Source organism: Pseudonaja textilis, chromosome Z (assembly GCF_049901715.1).
Source record: "Pseudonaja textilis isolate UNSWEBS1 chromosome Z, rPseTex1.2, whole genome shotgun sequence".
Taxonomy (NCBI): domain Eukaryota; kingdom Metazoa; phylum Chordata; class Lepidosauria; order Squamata; family Elapidae; genus Pseudonaja; species Pseudonaja textilis.
The window spans coordinates 69850204-69866034 of NC_142008.1; the positions used below are offsets into that span (position 1 = coordinate 69850204).

The 15831-nt window shown below is 35.4% G+C and overlaps 1 long non-coding RNA gene across 1 annotated transcript in view; it reads right to left on the minus strand.

Moving 5' to 3' along the window:
* Positions 1-301: 301 nt before the first annotated feature.
* LOC148124074 (uncharacterized) overlaps positions 302-15831 on the minus strand; it is a 113310-nt gene continuing 97780 nt past the window's right edge. The window contains exons 2-3 of the long non-coding RNA XR_015739961.1: positions 2597-2755; positions 302-1932 (exon numbers count right to left, since the gene is read on the minus strand). This is a non-coding gene — a long non-coding RNA (uncharacterized LOC148124074). The remainder of the gene's footprint in view (positions 1933-2596; positions 2756-15831) is intronic.

Genomic DNA, 15831 nt, shown 5'->3' on the forward strand with positions numbered 1-15831 from the left:
CAATGTGAATTGTGGTTTCCAAGAGACAAGAAGAGGTTGTGTCTTTTACATCACTATTTTCAAAAGACATAAATAAAAGGAATTGCCAAATATTTTAAACATGCCAAAAGCAAATAGAAACTTGTTCCTTGTTATGTACAGTATATGCCATTAGAAATATACCAAGAGGAAGAGGAGGAAGAAAAGAAGAAAAGCTTTTAATCTATCTGTCTGAATGCCTGACTGTCTATCACCTATCATCTATCTATCATCTATCAATCAATCAATCTATCATTTATCATAAATATTTATCAGCCCAACATTTAAAAGACAGCTATGTATGTTCATATTAGTTTGAAGTTTTGGCAAAATTGTGGTTTCTTTTATAGATGTTCGGAATGATTTTTGACAATATTTTCAAAATACATGTTGCCACTGGAAGATTATAATGGGGACTATAGAACAGAGCATTTATAAACAGAGAAGTTATTTTTTCCAATTCTCTGCTTCTTCATTGAATAAGGAATACAAACAAATAAAATCAAACAAAACATAAGTTTGACTCTGTCATTTAGCTCTCTATTCTAACTTGAAAACCTTTTCAACAAAAAGGCATAAAACAAGAAAATGCACCATTAAGAAACCATTTGGTTTTTTAAAACTCATTTTTAATGTTTTTTCAGTTTCTGAAGGCCTCATTATGATACTATGTGAATCAGAATAGGTAATGGGGTGACCTACATGATTTGATACAAATAGAAAACTTATGACATAACTCTAAGAAAATCTTGATCAGAAATTTTCGATGCTATAACAATGTACCAAAATGGAAATGCTAACATATAGTAATATAAAGGTATACAAAATAAAGGACACGTGATGCATAGAATAGGATATCCTAGCATGAAGCTAAACAGAAAGGAAAGAAGATCTGGACAGCATTACAAGAAACAGCTAAAGGGCATATCATAAAACTCCTCCAATGTTTGTTTACCATCATTCCAAATATATACTTGGGAGACATATGTTATATCTCTCACTAATTCATAGATATAGTACATTATCTGTGCTGCAGTGGTGAAAGAACATACTCCAGAACTCATTTAGATGAATCAAAGGATTATGCTCAGTTCAGTTACTCTTTTGCATACTTTTGCATGCTGTTGTACGTATCATTATTTGAAATGAATACTTTTATTTATATTAGAAACTTTTATCTGAAGATGTTTTTACTTGCCTATATTGCTTGCCTAAAAATAATTAATTGATCTAAATTAAAATTCAGGTCAATATTTATCTATCAAGCTAATTTGCTATTATGGAATGAAAGTTAGCTTAAGGAAATAATTATTAATAATTATAACAAGCTCATTTTTATTTTGGACATAATTAGCAGTATAGATGCCACTATTCAGAGCTTCTTAATATTTAATACAGGAACAGTTTAGTGTTGTAAGTGCATTTCAATATTTTCAAGAAGACACATGTGATCTGGGCAAACCTTATTTAGCTATACCCTTAAAGTATTTAGCTACACCTTCACATAACTATACCCTTAACATTCAACTAGAGTAGAATACAGTAGGGTAGAATAGAGTACTAGACTAGACTAGACTAGACTAGACTAGACTAGACTAGACTAGAATAGAATAGAATAGAATAGAACAGAGTTGGAAGGGAGCTTGGAGGTCTTCTAGTCCAACCTGCTTAGGCAGGAAACTCTACATCACTTCAGACAAATGGTTATCCAATCTCTTCTTAAAAACTTCCAGTGTTGGAGCATTTACAACTTCAGGAGGCAAGTTGTTCCACTGATTAATTGTTTTAACTGTCAGGAAATTTCTCCTCGGTTCTAAGTTGCTTCTCTCCTTGATTAATTTCCATCCATTGCTTCTTGTCCTACCCTCACGTGCTTTGGAGAATAGCTTGACTCCCTCTTCTTCATGGCAGCCCCTGAGATATTGGAACACTGCTATCATGTCACCCTTAGTCAGGGGTGGGATTTTACTGGTTTGGACTGGTTCAGTAGAACTGTTGTTATGATTCTGCGCAGTTCAGAGAACCAGCAAATTGTGCGCCTGGCTGGCCATGCCCCACCCCGCCTGCCCACTCACCCTATCCCATCCAGTCATTCCTCATTTTGTCCACCATTGCTATCTTGCCTTCACCCACCATTGCTGCTTGCCTTCCACCATGGCCCTGATCTCCCTGGGTGAGTGAGCCTGAAAGCAAGCCCTAGTCGAGTCAATTCCTGGCCTGGCCTAGGCTGCCACTGCAAGCCCCAGTCAAGTCGACTCCTGGGCCGGCCAAGCCACTGCGCTTTCCCTCCCCACCATCCCTGGACTTGCTTGGCTTGCTTCACCACTGCTGAGCTCTCCTTTCACACACATCCCGTTGCTTGCTTGCCTTTTGCTCCCATTGCCTTTGCTGCTCTCCTTTCAGACACACCCAATGCTTGCCTTTCGCTCCTGTTGCATTTGCTGCTCTCTTTTCATGCACATCCCTGTTGCTTGCTTTTCACTCTCATTGCATTTGCTGCTCTTTTAACCCCACCCCCCATTGCTTGCCTTTTGCTCCCGTTACCTTTACTGCTTCCCCCCTGCCCCCCACTGCTCACCTTTTGGTGCCACCTCCGAAGCCACTGAAGCAAACTCCCCTCTGCTGACACAGTTCCGGGATGTGCTGCTGCCACTGATTGCCTTCTTGATGAGAGCCTCAATGATTGCCCTCTGTGTGATATCTGGCCATTCTTTCTCTCAAGTTTATTTTGCAAAATCTGTAGGGAACAATAGCAGGATAAATCATCCCTTGTGCCCCTGGAGTTCTTCAATGAAATACAAGGTATCAAAAAAGTAACAATTACCTATAGTTGCTTTTCAGTCCTGCTATGGACAAAAATGCACCAAAGAGGTTTTGAAAAAATAACCAACACTGTACTGTAGAAATCAAAGATAATTATTTTGGTCATTAAAAATTGTATAAATCCAAACTTAGGAAATATGTTTACTAGATTAGTTCAGCATCATAAAATTGCAAGCTTTTTGATTCTCATCCTTCTCCTTTATTTACTTGTTTGTTTGTATTGTAGTCTTTGATTATTGCATCAGCCATAATTGAATCAATGGGACCTCATCCAGCAGAATTAGTGTATGTAGAGGGATGATTTGTTATCCTAGGAACTAATAATCCAATATTGAGTCATTGATAATTTGTGGTGATATTTTGCTTGTGTTTTTCTCTGACAAAGTCACTTAGATCTTATTAGCATTTTTCAACATTATTTTTTAAAAAGGAAAGAGAGGTAACACTTCAGATATATTTCAGAAAATGGCTATTTATTTCTTATTATTTAAAGAATGCAAGTTGAGTTTGGTAATTACCAGAAGCATTAACAAAAAATGAAAGCATAAAATGCCAAAGCAAATTTTAAAAAGTACTATTTTTATGTAGGAGTGGTAAATCATATTATAGAAGCCAATCAGAGTGTATGATAATTAACAGTAGCACATCATCAATATTGTTTTATAATGTTCACTGTTTGAAAAAAAGTTTTGTGGTATTGAATATTTATACCCCACTGTTCTACATTTTCACTGCTAGGGTCGATAAATAATGAATTAATATTAAATCATTTAAAATGTTAAAAGATGGAACAATAAAAGCTGCTAAATAGAATGCAAACTAGCTTAAGCTATCTTTTGAAAACTTGAATGAAGGAATTTTGTGCAAAAAACGATGCTAGATATCAAATGTGCCTTCAGGAAGATGATGAATCTCCCAAATGCTGTCCTAATCAACAGGCCCTTCCTGTAAAGTAAACAGAGTTTCATCACTTCTGTCATCCATCTTCATTATACAATGATCTGTTATGAAAAGGTAACAGTGCAAGATTCAGAAGAGGGCAGATAATGAGAAGGGCAAGAAAGTTTTGGAAAAAAAACTTTCTATTTTTGCTTTATTGATACTGTATATTAAGGCTTTTAACAGTGACAACTACAATAAATTTTAGATGTCCTTTAAAAATAGGGTTTACCACATCACCACAGCTGCTTAGTGAAGGAACAGAACAGAAAATTAGATACCATTAGGTACTATACCATATTTAACTTATATACCAAATATATGACAAAAATGCTGGAGCCAAGAAGTAAAAACTGGAATGAAAAACGGAGAGAATCATCAAGAACCTTAAATATACTGATGATACCAGTTTGATAGCTAGACGATTATGCTAGAGGGGCAACCCAATACAAAGAAGAGGAGGAAGAGGACAAGAAGGGCAAGGGCATATCTGGCACTGTCTTTTTGGGGTGACTTCTAAGAGGTAGGATGCAAGCCTGGCACTTATGTTTTTACTGCCTTTCTGGAGGGCATGTGATCTTTTCTTAAATCTGGATTATTTCTTTAGGATATCTTGTGAGGTGAGTGAGACCAGCTGGTGTCTTTAAGTGGTGCAAATGGATCTAAGGATTGCGTCTCCTGGGTATGCTCTTTCTTGAGAGCTTAAATGACCTCTCTGCTAAAGGGTTTCACTTTATGAGCAAGAATTGGCTGCTGATAGTTGTCACTGTATTTATACTATTTTAATTCCTCGAGGTGCTCTAGCACCCTGCCTGATTTGTAACCCTGGCTTGCAGATATTTTTAATCTAATGATTGGTATTTAAGGCAGCTTTTTGCAAGCAAACAAGCTTTTTGTATTTTTGTACAGGTAATCCTTGACTTTCAATAGTTCATTTAGTGACCATTCAAAGTTACAATGGCACTGAAAAAGTGACATATGACAATTTTTCACACTTATGACCATTGCAGCATAATCACAGTCACGAGAAGCAAGGTGAGGAGAAGTGCCCCTTGATGTGAGTGATGTCAAGTTGGCCATGTCCAGCCAGACCCATGACCACTAAGTCATGCCCAGCCAGTCCCATGACCATCAAGCCACACCCACAAATTAAGCCACACCCACAGAACTGGTTGTTAAGAAATTTGAATCCCACCCCTGCCCCTTGTCCTTCTTTTCATCAGGTTAGACACACCTAGTTCCAGCAACTGTTCTCTATATGGTTTAGCCTCTAGTTCCCTAATCAACTTTGTTGCTCTTCTCTGCACTCTTTCTAGAGTCTTAACATCAAGTGTGTCCTTGCCAAGGCATTATAAAGTGGCATTAACACTTCATGCGATCTTGATTCTATCTCTCTGTTTATTTAGCCTAAATATTAAATGATCCCTCTTTTCATCACTATTCCTAGTTCAAGCTAGTTGAATAACCATAGGTCACATGGGCGCCTCATTTTGGACTTTAGAAAATTGGTCTATTTGTATATTTGGAGACAAATGGGGAAATACTGGAAGATCAAAATAATATTTTTTACCATATCACTTTTTAAAGAACCCAACAAAAGACTCCCCCCACCCACAAACAAAAAGGGAAGGAACTCTGATGCCCATAAGTCTGGGACTGCCTCAGATTTTCTGTCATTGATCAATTCTGTATCTATATTAGTGTAAAACATAACAGTCCTTCTTCAGTACTGAAGAGATAAACAATCTTATTCCAGCCTTAAAACTTTTTGGAGTAACAAACACAATGCAATATTTTCCTATTATAGAATAAGTACTTGAAATCTGCAATCCAGCTTGCTGTTGTATCAAATGTCTGGTTTACAAGTGATGAAATCCATATAAAAAGAAAAGAACGAAGTCCATCTTCAAAGAAGATTTACTTTATTTAGGAAAATATTGGCAAAATCCATGGTAATTCCAGATCTGACACAACCCAGAATTACCCCACAATATTACAAGTTAGAAACACCCCCCAAAAGTCACATTCTCCAATAGAAGCAATTCAATGTTGCTTGATGTCATAAATCTCCACCTCAAGGGGCCCAACCATGGACAGCTCGTTTCCCATGGGAAGAAAGATCACCTAGCCAAAACACTCTCCTTATTTCCACTCCTGCCCCCTTAGGAATGTGGCAAGCCCAAAACCCTTCCCCCCATGTGTTGAGATAATTCCCCGTTAGGAGAATGAGTGCATACAGGGAGACGTATTTGAGAGTAGTTTTTGAATAATACACATACAGCACACAGATACACTGTACAGTAAATGTAGGTTTTTACTTCCAGACAGTTTAAGCCAAGTTCAAGATAAGCAGTCCAAAAGTCATTCACAGGTAAATCAGTCAGTTTTTCAATCCAGGGATAATTCAAATATCAAAGTCCAGTGTGAAAAAACAGTTCAGTAACAGACTTACATTAAATCCAGTAATATCAGTCAATTAGAAGAAATGGAGCAACGGCAATACTTTCCAACAGAAGGAAACAGAGATACTCACTCAGACACACTCTCTTCTGAGACTAAGACTAAGACAATCCAGGTTTCTGGCTCCATTTTATGGCTGTTTGAAAAACCACACCCAATTGCAGTTTTTGCAACATCTTAAAGACATAGTACTAAAATGTTTATCCTGGTTTATATATTTCTAACCCAAATACCTGTTAGGGGACTTATATTCCTAATACCATGCCACAGAGAAAGTAAGAAAAAGAATATATACTAAGACTAACTAAAATGGCTACACATATGTCAATTTCAGGCTTGACAGGCTGCCCCCCCTCATTTGAAAAGAAATCCCTGCAACAACATAAAATACACAAAGATTGAAATTAGGTTAAACACAATTATACAATGCATATTTTAACCTCCTCTGCCACCCACAGAATTCGGTTTTGGCTTGTGTGGATATTTTTCATGGAATTTCCCCACCAATCTATCAGCATTTACTTTCCAGCTATTAACCCAAGTTGCTTGTGAAATTGGATAGTCTTTCCAATAACTAAAATATTGTAACTCCCCCCTGAAAATCCTAGAATCCAATTTTTTTTAACTTCATAATGTTCATGCCCTAAACAAAGGCTTCAGGGATGCATGTTCTGCTGGCCTCAAGGAAGAATCAACAACTGGCTTTAATGAACTACTGTGAAACACCTTCCCCAATAACCTAGGGAGATTAGATTTCACAGTTACTGGATTTATTACTTTAATTATCTGAAAGGCCCTATAAATTTTGGAGTTAATTTTTTAGAAGGTAGATGTAACTTTAAATATTTAATGGCAAATAAACTTTATCCCCCACTTTAAAGTGTGGCTGCTGGGAATGGTGTTTGTCAGCTTGTATGTTTTGGATCTGTGCTGCCTTATTCAAAGCCTATTTTGTGTTTTCCCAAGAGTCTTTAATTGTGTCCATCCATCCATTACTGACATGGAGTGGGGGGGGCTGGGCAATTCAGGCATGGGAACGAACTCCATCCCAGTATTGATTTGGAAAGGTGTTAACCCAGTACTACTATGTACAGCATTATTATAAGCAATTTCAGGTTTGACATCAATATTAATTAGGTCAATGTATGAAGTATTACCAAAACAGAAATATCATATGCCACGGAATATGTCATAAAATATGGCAGGTAATAAATATTTAAAGATTTTTTTGGATAATTGTATCATTTATTATAGCTTTCTTTTTCCAATAGTGATTTACAAAAGTTTTGGGTAAGTAGAGATAAATTCAGTAACCTTCTCTTCTTGAAGTTAGCCTTCTACAGCTAACATTTCCGTGCATTCTAACTTGGAAATTGTGTTGAATAGCCATTGACAGACAGCTAAAAGTGCCTTTTCACTTCAAATAGGGTTGAAAGTTTTATTTCCCTAAGAGTTGAGACTGGGGCAGATCCGACAGCTTACTTATGGTTCCATTTTTCCTGTTTGTTCAGATAATTAGGTGTAGAAGTTGACTTTTTTAATTGGATCATTTAATTGGTTTTTCCTATGGTAACTTTTTTACAGGTTTTTCCAGAGATTTAATAGCTGTTTGGGGGCTTTTCTAAGTTGTCTGATAATCGTCATAAGACTATTTCTGTGTGCTTTTCCTCATCCAGATTAACCATATGGGTTGAAAAAGGAGAAAGAGAAGAATCTGATAACTAAACTACAAGATGAGAAGGGGACATTACAGTATCAAAATAAAAGTAAAAAGAAAATAATCCAGGAATTCTACAAGAAGTTATATGACCAACAAAAAGTTTCTGAGGAAAAAATAATGCAATACTTGGAAAAAGCCAAATTGCCAAAAATGCCTGAAATGGTGAAGACTAAGCTACATGAAAGAATAACAATAGTGGAATTTGTAGATGTGATTAAAAGACAAAAAATGGAATAGAATAAAATAACAGAGTTGGAAGGGATCCTGGAGATCTTCTAGTCCAACCCCCTGCTTATAATAATAAAACAGTGGAACCAGATGAATTATCAGTAGAAGTTTATAAAAATTTATAAGATACATTAAACTTGTCAATGTTAGACGTGTGTAATGAAATATTGTTAGAAGATAAGATACCACTTACATGGATGGTAGCAAATATTACCTTAATCCCTAAAGAGGACTTAGATTTAATACAGATAAAGAATTATAGGCCAATATCCTTATTAAATGCAAATTATTATGTATTTGCTTCAATAATAGCTGAAAGACTCCAGAGATTTTTGAACGAGTTATGCACTTGGATCAAAATGGATTTCTATCAAAAAGGCAAATTAAAAATAATGTGAGAATTATTTTAGACACGGAGTATTATGAAACACATTCCAAAAAACAATTGGCAGTGATTTTTCTAGACAACCAGAAATCATTTGATAATGTAAACTGGCAATTCACGAGGCAACAATTAAAATATATGGACTTTGGTAAAAATTTATAAATGATTAAGTCAATATATACCACTCAAAAGGCAAAAGTGATGGTGAATAAAGTGATAAAAATATATTTAAAAAGGCACTAGACAAGGATGTCCATTACTCTGCCTATTATTTATATTGACATTGGAAGTGTTAATTAGAATCATCAGGCAGGATCCAGAAATAAAAGGGATAGAAATAAAAAAAAGAAAAATGTAAGTTGGAGGCATTTGCAGATGACCTGGTATTCATCCTAAAAGAACCATTAGAAACCAGCCCCAAACTAATAAGAAGAATATGGAGAAGTTGCAGGACTGCAAATAAATAAAGAAAATAAAATAAAAATACTAGTTAAAAACTTTACAGAGAAACAGAAAAATGAACTGACAAAGAAAATAGATCTCCAGATAGTAAAGAAAGTGAAATATTTAGGAATTTACTTAACAGCAAGATGTACAACAATTAAAGAAGATAACTATAGAAAGTTAGTGCAACAAATTAAATTGGACTTGGAGAAATGGAAAACCTTGCAACTACCAGTGGGAGGAAAAATAGCTACTATAAAAATGAATATGAAGCTGCTCTTTTTATTTCAATTGCAATAAAATTAGACAAAAAATATTTTGAGGAACTGAGTAAAATAATTTTGAAATATATCTGGCAAGGGAAAAAGGCAAGAATAAGATTGAAAATGCTACAGGAGTCTAAAAGTAATGGGGGATTTGGGTTACCGGACTGGGAGTTGCATTCCTAGGCATCTGTACTTAACGTGGGTGAAAGAATGGATAAACCTGAGGATAGAAGATTACTGTTGCTGAAGGAATATGATTTACAATTAGGTTGGCACTCCTTTTTATAGTACGCAAAAAATACAGGACATGGATATTTCCAAAGACATCATGTGAGAAATACTCTATTCTTAGTATGGGAAAAAGTTAAAATAAAAAACTACAGGAAAATACCAGTGATGCATCCAAATATTGTTAATTTGGAAAAAATGGTAACTTATAAAGATATCTTAAATGAGGAAGGAGAACTTAAAATCAGTCAAGAATTGCAAAGCCAAGGGGTGGATCTAGCATGGTGGCCATGTAAATACAAGCTAGATATGAGAAAGATGCCAAGACATGGCATTTTTATAATTAACAATATTCAATTGGATACTATTAGGGACAGATGAAAAATTAATAAAGAAACTATATAGTTTCTTATTAAGTATTAAAATTGATGGCATTTTTCACCCACACGATTGACAAAGATGTTTAAGGACATGTCTGCTAAAAGTTGGAAATGCAATCAGACACCAGGTTTCTATTATTATATAACAGATAACAGATAATCAGAGTTGGAAGGGACCTTGTAGGTCATCTAGTCCAACCCTCCACCATTTCTGACAAATGGCAGTCCAATCTCTTCTTGAAATCTCAAATGATGGCACTCCCACAACTTCTGAGGGCAAGGTGTTTCATTGGTTGATTGTTCTCACTGTCAGAAAATTTCTCCTTATTTCCAGGTTAAATCTCTCCTTGTTCAGTTTCCATCCATTATTCCTTGTCTGGCCAACTGGCACTTTAGAAAATAGCTTGACCCCTTCCTTTCTGTGGCAGCCACTCAAATATTGGAAGACTGCTATCATGTCTCCCCTGGTCCTTCTCTTTATTAGACTAGTCAAGCCCAGCTCCTGTAAATGTTCTTCATATGTTTTAATCTTCAGTCCCCTAATCATCCTGGTTGCTCTTCTCTGTACTTTTTCTAGTCTCAACATCTTTTTTATAATGTGATGAACAAAACTGGATGCAATACTCTAGGTGTGGTCTCACTAAGGCTTATAGATTGGTATTAGTACCTCCCTTGATCTTGATTGTATCCCTCTGTTAATACAATTTAGGATTACATTGGCTTTTTTGGCAGCTGCTGCATATTGCTGGCTGGTTCTCCACTAAGACTCCAAGATCCCTCTCACAGTTACTGCTATTGAGCCTGGTTTCACCCAGTCTGTATGTGTACTTTTGGTTTTTCTTGCCTAAGTGTAGGACTTTACTTTTCTCTACATTGGATTTCATTTTGTTAGGTACAGCCCAGTGTTCTAGTCTATCAAGATCCATCTGGATTTTGAACCTATCTTTTTGGGTGTTAGCTATTCCTGCCATCTTAGTATCATCTGCAAATTTGGTAAGTTCCCCTTCTATTCCCTCATCTAAGTCATTAATGAAGATATTGAAGAGTACTGGGCCTAAGACAGAACCTTGTGGCACCCCACTGCTTACTTCCCTCCATGTAGTTTTAGACCCATTAAGGACTACTCGTTGGGTACGGTTTGTCAGCCTGCTGCGAGTCCCTCTCATGGTGGTGCTATCTATTCCACTTTTTTCTAGCTTACTAAGAAGTAGGTTGTGGCCTTGCTGAAATCTAGATATATTATGTCCACAGAATTTTGCTGATCTACTAATTTAGTCACTATGTTGAAGAATGAAATAAGATTGGTTTGGCATGATCTGTTCTAACAAACCCATGCTGACTGCTAGTTATTACTTTACTTGTTTCTAGATGTTGACAGGTCTGGTATTTTATTATCTTTTCCAGTATCTTCCTGGGTACTGATGTTAGGCTGATTAGTCTATAGTTTCCTGGGTCTGTTTTTTTTTCTTTTTTGAAGATGGGAACCACATCAGCTCTTTTCCAATGCTCTGGTAGTTCTCCGGTGCTCCAGGATTTTTGAAAGATATGGTGCAGTGGTTCTGAGATGACCTCTGCCAGCTCCTTTAAAACTCTGGGATGTAATCCATCAGGCCTCGGTGATTTGTGTTCATCAAGATAAGACAGGTGTTCTCTTACTTTTTTTTTTTTGCTTTTTTAAACTTTTATTTCTGGTCTGTCTTTTACAGTTATGTTTTTAGTGGGTTGAGCGATAGTTTCTTTTTGCATGAAGACCGATGCAAAGAATGAGTTAAGCAGTTCTGCTTTCTCTCTGTTGCCTGTTACTTCCTTGCCATCTTCTCTCTTTAGTGGACCGACTGTTTCCTTGATTTTTTTCTTGTTATTTATATGTTCGAAGAAACTTTTTTTTACTATCTTTGACTTTTGTTGCAAGTCTTTGTTCATTCTGAGCCTTAGCTATCCTGACTTTGTCTTTGCAGATTCTGGCTATCTGCTGATATTTTGCCTTAGTTGTATGTCCTTTTCATTTTTTGTACTTGTCCTTTTTTTCTTTCAATTTGCCAGAGAGATCTTTGTGCAGCCATGCTGGTTTCTTCTTGGATTTCTTGTTTTTCTTTCTCAATGGTATATGTGGTAGACATGTCTAAAGGAAAAAAATTATTGGACAAAAATACATACATGGTTGGAAAAAATGATAAAGAAACATATAGACTTAAAACCAGAATTATTCTTGTTGGGGAAAAATATAATAAAGGGAATACATACTTGTATTGTACTAACTGCAGCTAGAATTGTATTTGCACAGCAATGGAAAAGTGAAGAGTTCCCTATAGAAGAAAATGTAATTAAAAATATAAGAACATGGAGAAATGGATAGATTAACACTTAAAATCAAGCAAAAGGAAGAAACTGAATATTTTTTAACATGAACTCATTTTATCAATGGCTAGCCAAGAAAAACAGAAGCTAGAAATATGGAAATATAAGAGGATTAATTTAATAAGGAAAGTTTAGTAAGGTTTATTAAAATGGACAAGCTATTATTATTATTATTATTATTATTATTATTATTATTATTATTATTATTATTATTATTATTCCAATACCAATATGAAGAATACTATTGTAAATATTATGATTATTATCTCTCAAATTATTTGTATACAGACATCACACTGTTTATTTAGAAATGGGTTTTTTAATATGTAATAAAACTTTTTAAAACTGAAAAAAAGTATTAAAATGGAAAATGAACTACTGAAAGAAACAATGATATCATCGGCGAATAAACTTAGGCTAGTTTGGTCTTACAAGCCAATACTATGGCTCAAAATTCAAAGATAAACTTCTTCAACTATTGAAGAATGTAATGAACAATATGTTACAAGGATACTTTATATGTGGAAAGAAACCAATATTATGCTATTACCAAAGGAAGATCAATATGTTATCAAGATAAAGAATTACAGACCAATTGCATTTTTAAACAAATACTATAATTTTTTTGTTGCAGTTTTTGCAAGATTAAAGAAGGTTTTACAGGCATATATTCATTAAGATCAATCTGGCTTTCTGCCAAAAAGGCAGTTAAGAGACAATGTGAGGACTGTTTTGAATATTATTGAATATCTATAATGCAACATTAAAGCTGCCTGTTTTTCAGTAATAAGAAACAGGCAGCTTTAATATTTTTAGATGCAGAGAAGGCCTCTGACAATCTAAATTGGGTGTTTATGTTTAAAGTTCTAGAAGAAATGGACTTTGGACAGAATTATATCCAAGGAGTTGAAAGCTGTTTCATGTCACAGCAGCCAAAAATTGTTATTAATGGTGATTTAGCCAATTCATGTGAAATTGAAAAAAGTACGAGACAAATAAATTGAGGGCATTTGGTGGTTATATTCTTGCAAGACTCAAAGAATAATATAAAATATTTGATGCATGAAATTAAATGAGTTTGGGATTTTAGCGGGTTTTAAAATAAACAAACAGAAAACAACAATGCTTATTAAGAATATGACCCCACAGGACTGTGATATATAGACTAAAACATCTGGTTTAGAGTTGAAAAAAAGATGAAGTATTTGGGTATCATATAACTATGTGCCTCTCTGGAATGATATTAAAAAGGACTTAATAAGTTGGGATAAATTGCATTTATTACTATTGGGCAGATTTTTTGTAATTAAGGCAAATGTCTTACCAAAGGTGCTTTTTTTGTTTCAGACATTACTAATATTTGCAACTAATACTCCACTTAAACAATGGCAGAGACATATTTCTAAGTTTATATGGCAAGGGGAAAAAACAAGAATTCCCATGCAATATATTTCATAAGTCTTTGGTTTATTATATATATAAAATACTTTATTTGCAGTCACAGACCAAAACACAAGTACAACAAAAGAAGAACATGGGAAAATTAATCATGAACAATTGGTCACCAAAAACTTGACTAAGGGGAATTACAGTGTTCTCCTCTGATGGTTACAATTCTTAAAAAAAAATTGGAAACCAAAGAAGTGGTATATGAGGAGCCATCCCCTAGAACAATATAAGAACAAATTACTAACATTGGGTCTAGAAGGGTCTGTTTCAAGGAGAGATAGTAATTTAGATCTGCCTGCATTATACATAGGGCTATATAAAAGGACATGCTTCACAGTTTCAACCTCAGCTCTGTCACAGGGGCATAGCCGCTCGTTAATTGGGAGCCTCTTAAATCGCCCATCCAGTAGTGCTGAGGGCAGAACATTAAAGCGAGCTAGGGAGAAAGCTCTTCTATACTTGGGAATGGTTATAGTGTAAAAATAGGAAGCCATCCTAAGTCCGTAATTATTAAATTGGCTGAAGATCAGAGGGGAGCAAGTTTTGTTAGCTCTGGCTCATAGATATTGCAAGTCAATGTCCACAAGCCATTGGACTATCCTAAATTGGGTGTCCTTAAGGCCATAATCTCCTAGGGCATCCCCCATAAAACCTAGCAGGTGTAATTTCTTCATCAGCTCCCTCTCCCAATGAGAAATATGAGAGTCAGCGAACGCCAGGAAGAGGAAACAAGAATTAAATACTGAAGGTGCTAAGAAAAGAGGGGATTTGGCGTTACCAGATTTGAAATTGTATTTTGATGCTTGTTGTTTGGTCTGGCTAAGAGATTGGGTGAACTTCCAGAATAAGAGGCTACTTGATTTTCTGGGTCATGAATTATGATTTGAATGGCATGGTTGTTTATGGTATGTTAAGATTAAAGTAAATATTGATTTTAACAACCACTTTGTTGGACATTTTAAGAGTTTAGAATAAATATAAAACAAGGTTTTCTACAGAGATGCCTCTTCCCCTCAGGAAGTTTTTTTCAGAAAAGAAATAGTGGCAAAGATGGCCAGGTGGACTTAAAACAATATCATTTAATCTTGGGATCCTAAGGTTAAGGAAGAGCTATAATCAGAAGTGCATGTGTGTCATTACTTTACATATTTACAATTGAAAGAGAGATTTAAATTAGATAAAAAGAGTTATGAGTTTGACTTTGTTAAAAATGAATTGGAAATCCTACTGTGTGGTAGTGATGAACATACTGTGTTATTGCTAAGGTTTATAAAGCATTATTGAATTTTAACGGAATTTGGAAAATCATTGTATAAAACATTGTATGATTCAGTGGGCAAGGAACTTTAGATACAATGTTAGACTTGAACAATGAGAGTATATGGGATGAAAAGTTTAAAATTTACCCTAAATTACAATTTAAAAGAAAATTTTTATAAGATGATATATAATTGGCATTTAACATCAGATAAGTTATCAAGAATGTATTCAAATGAATGTTAGAAATGCAAAGGTAAAGAAGGGACTTTTTAATTGTTTGTGGTAGACATGTAATAAAGCAAATAAATATTAGAGTGGGATTCATATTCTAATACAGAAGATTCTTAAAGTGAATAAAAAGACTTTATAAATATAAAACTTTTCTTTTGGATTTAATGGAAAAAGACTTGGAAAAAAAATTGGAACTTTGGTGTTATATATGTTGATGGCAGCAAGATTATTTTATGCACAAAAATGGAAGGACAAGAATTAGATACTGCAAGATGCTAAGGAAAGAGTGGGTTTGGATTTACCAGATTGTTTGATCCTAACAGTAGATAAATGGAAAAGTTGGTGTCCTGTTTTCGGCCTGATCCAGATGGTGGGAATTGCCACCTATCACCACTGAATGGTGGTGATGATTAGCGGTGGCGATCCCCACTGCCTGGAATAGGTCAAAAACAGGGCATGCACAGGCCAAAAATGGGAGGCCTGGAGACCAAAGTTGGGGCGCGCAGAGACAGCGGTAGGTGGTGATGGTGATAGGTGGTGATGGCAATAGGTGGTCATGGTGATGGGTGGCAGCGATCCCCTCAGCCTGGAACAGCTGATAGGCAATATTCCGGGAGGCCAATCCAACCAACAATTAGCTGC